Genomic DNA, 6,831 nt, shown 5'->3' on the forward strand with positions numbered 1-6,831 from the left:
CCAAGAAAATGTTCCGATAAAAGGCAAAGAAGAGCTCCGGTTTTGAAAGTTAACAACAAAAAATTCAAAAACAAAGGTGAAACTGTCAAAGAGCGCGTCGAATGGAAAATACGTCAAATGAAGATAAACAGGAGGCCAAAACTTGTACTTGATTTTTATTGAATTTTTTATTATTTCAATTTTTTAATATAATGAAAATGTTTATATTTTAAAATAGATTTCCACTTCAGATTAAAAGTGAAATTTATTACAATTTATTAAACTTGCAAATAACATTAAACCACAACAAAAACATCAAACTACATCAAATCCAGCGACATTCTCTCTGCAAAGTTCATAGCATTCAAAATGCCTAAACTCTCTCCCGCTTTCTTCAGTAAACTTGGTCTGAGTGATGGTTTTCAGTTCTTCGTTGGATAATCCAGAATTGTTACGATGAACCATCCACAATATTTCGTATGATGTTTGACTTCATTGCTGATGAATGCAATTCTTAGTTCTAGGCTCTTACTATTTCTTATTGCTTCGTTCCGCGATACTAAAAAATGTCCCAATACTCTTTCCCAGAAATTGCCATGGTTCACTGTTCTCGCCATACGATGTAACCAACATAGAACTAGAGCAACATCTTCTTCCATTGTAAATTCCGGCAGCGGCATTCGAGTGCAGTAACGATGTGCTTGAGATGGACCATCTTTTAGAATTATGAAACACGCTTCGTAACGAAAAGGCTTACCGTGAGCTTCCTCCCAATAATCAAGAGCTGTTTGGATCACTTCATCTTCAGTTACACCGCTGAATTTTTCTCGATCAATTTCTATTAGCAAAGCAAGAAATGGCTGGACTTCAAGCCTAATACGCTGAAAACGAGCACGCAATCGACGAGCATCTCGGTTTCCTGGGTTTCCTGTCAATGAGACGAACATTGAAAACACGTTCTCCCAAAAATAACTTTCATGAGAAATAAGAACACCAGTGATTACCATATGAAAGAAATATGCTTTGCATAAAGTTATATCCTCTTCTTCGGTAAACTTGGGACCACGATTTCTAAGAGACATTTCTCCAAAGGAGGAGGAGAGATATAAGAAAAAAGAAGAAGAAGAAGAAGAAGAAGAAGAAGAAGAAGAAGAAGAAGAAGAAGAAGATGTGAGTTTGGAGATACAATGAATGAAATTTATAGGACGAGAACGAAAAATTTGCCGTTGGAAATGGAAATTGAGCCGTTAGCGTTTGTAGTAAAGTCTCAGGCGACATTAGTAAAGTCGCCCAAGAATTTCCTTCGAGCGCCCGTTTGAATTACCAACGCCTATTTTCTATTATAAATATATCACTAGATTTTATTTTAAATCAAACAACCGATTTCTCTCTCATCATCCACCATGTTTTCTAAAGGAAACGCGAAGCAAATATTACGTGTCGAAGCAAAAGAGGTTTGCCCATTATGTTTCATGGATAACCACAGTCTTATGCAATGTCCTTGGATGTATTCAAAGTTTCCGCAGGAAGGTTGTTCACGAATCCGAATGGTGATTGAATCACAACCGGAAAAGCTCAGGTATTTGCAGTGTCAAGATACCAATTGTCCAGAGGAACCACATATGCTAGATGATGCTATGAAGATTAAAAAAACAAGAAGAAGAAAAGATCGCAACACTCTGCAAAAACTTCAAACTTAAAGCAAAATTGAAGAAGGAGTTATTACACTGCAAGCATTGTGGATATGGAGATCACGAATACAAACATTGTCCACAAAGAATCAGTTCATGCTCAAAGCCGGTTGCAGAACTTTTATGCATTTGTGGACTTCTTCTGAAGAAGACCAAATGGAAGGCAGTTCTGGGAATGTCCCAGGTGTTATTTGGTGGAGTGGGATGATTGAAGTTGTAGGACAAATCGATTCACTATGGTATTATGTTATTTAATTTGTTGTTTATTCTGTGTTATTACGATTATCTAAAACCATCAATATCAAGTAATTTATGTTTTTCTTCGATTAAACATTTCACTATCAATTTCATAAATAAAAACATACTGCATTGAACAACCACATCATACATGAAAATAAAAGAACATTAAATTAAAACAACAACTACATATGCGTCAATTCTCTTCGGGTGGTGGAATTCATAGGGCGATGTAGGGATCGTATCTGTTGAGTACCCTAAGAATGTTGAAACAAGCATGGAAGTTGAAAGGACGACCGCGGTGAGATGCTGGCCACATCGCTAGAGTTCTGGGCAACACTTCATGTTCGGCTTCACCGTTGAGCTTATTTTGGTGATTCTCCATTAGTTGGGCGACAAACTCCAATACATTCATACTAATTACACTAAAACGATGCTGCAATCCATGAGAAGCACGCCCATGGATGTTCCTAGTTTCAGCGGTGAACATTCTGAAAACTTTCTCCCAGAAAATCAACGTCGAATCGGTTACATTACGCATGACATCATCTTGTGCGTGAAAAACGAAGGCTCTACAAATAGCTAAATCCTCTTGTTGATCGAATCTAACAGCACGAACTCTTGGAGGCATTTTTGTAGATGATTTGAGAGAGAAGAATGTGTAGAATGTGTGAATTTATAGTTGAAATGAGGAGTATTTATAGAATTTAAAAAATAGCCGTTGGATCACCCGATTATTCAACCGTTCAGATGGAGCCGTTGGCGCCATTGAGCCAGACACTGGCGTTTTTGATAATGTCACCGGCGCTTTACATTAGAACGCGCGTTTTAGTTGAAAACTCGGGCGTCAGCCTACCTATCGCCAGCGTAATTTGCCAAGTCGCGCGTCCTTGCAACAGACGCGCGTCTGATGTCGCAACTCGATGTTCAAATGAATAGATCTGTTCATTTGAACATCTATTTTCTTGGTTTGTTCATTCCATGGTGGGAGCAAAATGAATAAACTCTGAGTTTGTTCATCCCATATGAATTGCTCTAACTCCTTTAAAATCCTAAGCCATATGAGGCCCAACGTTGTGCAGTGACGGAGACTCCCCTCTACATTAAAAGTGAGCACCACCCACCTCACCAAATTGATATAAAATTCTCTCTCTTCACCAAATTTCAGAGAAATTTTCTCTTTTTGCTTCGAATTTGCTCCCTCTTCAAACTAAATTAAATCCTTTTTATTTTCCCTAAATTAACAGGGGTGTATTGGATTAGGATTTAGATAGATATCTAACAATCCTAAAAACTCTTTGGTATTCAACTAGGATATGTCAGGATTCATTAAATATCCGAGGTATTCAATTAGGATATGTTAGAAATCTTTAAGTATCCGAGGTATTCAATTCAATTAGGATTTCTTAGGATAGTTGAGGAAAAGGATATATTAGGATTATTATGGATATTTGTAGGCAAATTATGCATATTATTATCTCATTATAATCTCAACCCAAACCACAAGAGTTACACGGATTGTAGTGGACAATTTTTTTTTTCTTTTTCTTGTCACATCATACTATGTCTTTTCCCCCACCACTACCGCACACCACCGACCAACACTAGCACCACCATCGCCACCGACCACCAACAACCACTCACCACCACCACTACTAACCAACACCACCAACCACCACCACTGTTGACCATCGTCACCGACCACCACCAACAACCGCCACCGCCGCCACCACAAATACCACATACCACTAGCCCCACACACCACCAAACTATTAATCGCGGCCAACCTAAAACCTAACACTTGCGTCAAAATCCGTCAAAATCAATACTTCGAAGGGAACGAAATCTCTTCTCTTTCTGTTCTCCTTCTCCATCTTTCTGTTTTTCTTTGTTCGTCAATATGTTTTAATTTATTTTCTGATCGATCATGTGTTCTGATTGTTCAATATAAACTTTGTTCTAATTGTTGTTTGTTTTGTTCTATTTTGTAGGTGTGGTTTTTGAAGAAAATATGAATAGCCAAATCCAATTATGTATTGGTAAACCCTAACTTTTTTCTGTCTCTTTATTTCTCTGAATCAATGAGATAGAGAATCAGGGCTAGAAATCCATTTCAACGACATCTGTTATCAATCAATCCGGGCGCATATTATCTGTAAATGTTATTAACTGTGTTTCAATTCATAGATATACATAATCTGGAAAGTGTTATAATTATTTCATTTAAGTCGTGTTCTTAGTTTTTGCTTATTTCTCTTTTTGGGTTTTCAGCCAAACAGATAGAGTTTGCTCCTTTTCGATATTTTTGCAGGGTTTAATTCTCTAAACTAAATGGGAGAGGCATGGTTTCTTCCCTATCATTGTTCTATTTTGGTATTGATGTTTATTTATTATTTATTGATTTTTATTGCACAATCTTATTTATAATTGTTGTTTTTAGTCTTAGAAAGAAGCTTCAACCGTCTTACACTATTTCCTGAAATCTACAGATGAAAAGCTTCGCCCTCACCAAAACTTTATTGCTCCATGGTACACTCTCTTTTAGATTTCTCTTATTTCTCTTTGAAAATTGCATCAAGATATAAAATAATTGATTCTTATTTAATATCTACGAAATATGTAATCTTTCGGCTGGACATGTAATTCAATGAACACCTAAATATTAGCGATGCTGACTACTTTGCCTTATGTGTTTGAAGTTGTATCGGAGGATTTCCAGGGAATCACACAACTATGTGACGAAATCCCGGCATCTCGGTCTTATCTAAGCTGCATACTTTGCTTTGTTTGTATATATAATTTGAGCTTTTGAACTGATATCAAGGATGGGAGTTTACGTATTACAAAATTAAAGAGTAACCTTGAAAGTGATCCTCAACCACATCTCCGTTTACTGTTTTCATTGATTTCTAATGTGGTCGGCAGTTTTGATTGGTGTTTGATATTCTGATGAGATTTGCTTTACTTGCACTTTGGTCTAGGACTTCCAAAAAGCAAAGAATAAGGCTTCAAAGCATTTTATAGAAACAATGGCGGCCAATAGCTTTGTCCTAAACTACCCTTTACTTAAGGGTTGTTATCTGCGGCACTGAGCACTCCTGCTAAACTCATGTATTCACTTTTCAAGATACCTTCCATATTCATTTTATTAATCGATGTATTGCAAGTCTATAATAGGATATTTGAGGTCGTGGGAAATCTTTTGCTATCAATAGTAGCCAAGTAGTAACTATCTTCGTTATTCAACATCGGGATACTAACATACTGTTGACATCTAATTAAGTTTTCTGGGCGAGGTTCCGCGAAATGTTGATCACTATATCCTCTAGGAAACTATATTGATATGAAGTATTAATTTGTCTTGAAGGTGAGTGTTTTCTCTTATCCAAGTTTGATTTGGACGCCTTGATTCTCTAACCCAAGTTTGATCCTTTTTTAATTAAATAATTAAGTTACTTATCTTTGATAAGGCTTGCTGCTTCACCTCTTGCTCTTACAAGTCATCTACCTTCAATATATAGAAAGAAAAATTGCATATAAGTTATTATAATGTAATTTTTGAGTTTTGAAGTCATACACAAGCAATAATTTAGGCTTCGTCACAGTTGTTAATTGAGCTAACTGAGTTGATATGTAACGGACTTTCAATTTTATTTCAATTGATATTTTACCAGAACATGTCATCCTTTACCAGAGATTTCTTTCTATTTGTTTCATTCTCTTTCCTCTACTCCCGTTTTTCTCTACTTTACTATTGATTTTTTTTTTCGTTTTTTTTTTATGTGCAGGTGCTAATACACGGATGGAAAAGAAAAACATAATCATTGTGGCTTATCGATCCTGTTCTTATTAACTGAACCATGCAACATGTTCATAAATCAAAAATTGGGGTTTTGCTCCTTTTTTATTAATTAATTTGATGTGTTTTGATTTTGCTGACGAGGGTTTACCAGGTATCTCTTTGAATGATTTTTGACATTTTTCTTAATTTTTACTACATAAATTTGTTTTCCACTGATATAACTTATGATTGTGGTTTATAGACATATTCATTCCGTGGTTGTCTTTGTGAATTTGATGCAGGTGTTGATGTCTTTTCTCTCTGTTATTAGCAGGATAAGTATATATAGATGGCCATGATATGCGGTAACTCCTATCTGTTCTTATTCTTTTTTATCCATTTTCGGTGAGTTGTTGAGTAAAGTATTGCTCATGCAGTTAATGTTCTGTTGTTGAGTACCATTGACAACCCCATGGTGTACAGTAACACAGGGAAAACACATCATGAATGGGGTTTTAGAAAACAAAGGATTCACAATGTGAATCCTTAGACAACATTGTGAACTTAGTGACTAACACTTTACCTAGATCTTTAGGCCACGGAAGTGTATTGCAGACAAAAATGATGCAACATCTTACGGTTTGTACAGCCCGACAATTGAGATAACATATGACGAGCACAAGCTGAAAGCTCTGTTGGATAACTTTATTATTCTAAATGATTTTAAGTGTCTTATTTCTTGGTTTCCCATTTATGTCGGGTAATCAATGATGTGTACTAAATCTGGACACTTTATTGATTTCAAGTCTTTCATTTGTTTCATTTGGTTACTGATTGGCAAAGGCTTATCAAAGTTCTACTAAAATTAGTATATATAGCTTTTGGCCCTGTATACTCAAGTCGCATAAATACACAATATGTTTTTATAATAAATCATATCGTGCACCTAAGGCTATCTGAAAATGAAACTCACATAGTGGTTACTGGTGTTTCTTTAATTCGTTGTATCCGTATAATGTTCTGTTATTTGATAACTAGGTACAAGAAAACCAATTTTAAAAATTCTTTACGCCCAATCTTAAAGAAAATTGTATGCCTATATGCATGGGCAAAAGACTGGTGATGCACTATATTTATCATTTT

The 6,831-nt window shown here is 35.8% G+C and overlaps 1 long non-coding RNA gene across 5 annotated transcripts; it reads left to right on the forward strand.

Moving 5' to 3' along the window:
• The first annotated feature begins 3,691 nt into the window (after positions 1-3,691).
• Positions 3,692-6,501, forward strand: LOC113330859. Of its 5 annotated transcripts, none has more exons than XR_003350541.1 (3): positions 3,692-4,280; positions 4,397-5,860; positions 5,991-6,501. It is a non-coding gene; the product is annotated as an uncharacterized LOC113330859 (long non-coding RNA). The 5 variants fall into 5 exon arrangements; XR_003350542.1 differs by having other exon boundaries at positions 3,693-4,436; positions 4,607-5,860; XR_003350540.1 differs by having other exon boundaries at positions 3,704-5,274; positions 5,696-5,860.
• The last annotated feature ends 330 nt before the right edge of the window (positions 6,502-6,831 follow it).

The sequence above is a fragment of the Papaver somniferum genome, unplaced genomic scaffold, assembly GCF_003573695.1.
Source record: "Papaver somniferum cultivar HN1 unplaced genomic scaffold, ASM357369v1 unplaced-scaffold_119, whole genome shotgun sequence".
Lineage (NCBI taxonomy): Eukaryota > Viridiplantae > Streptophyta > Magnoliopsida > Ranunculales > Papaveraceae > Papaver > Papaver somniferum.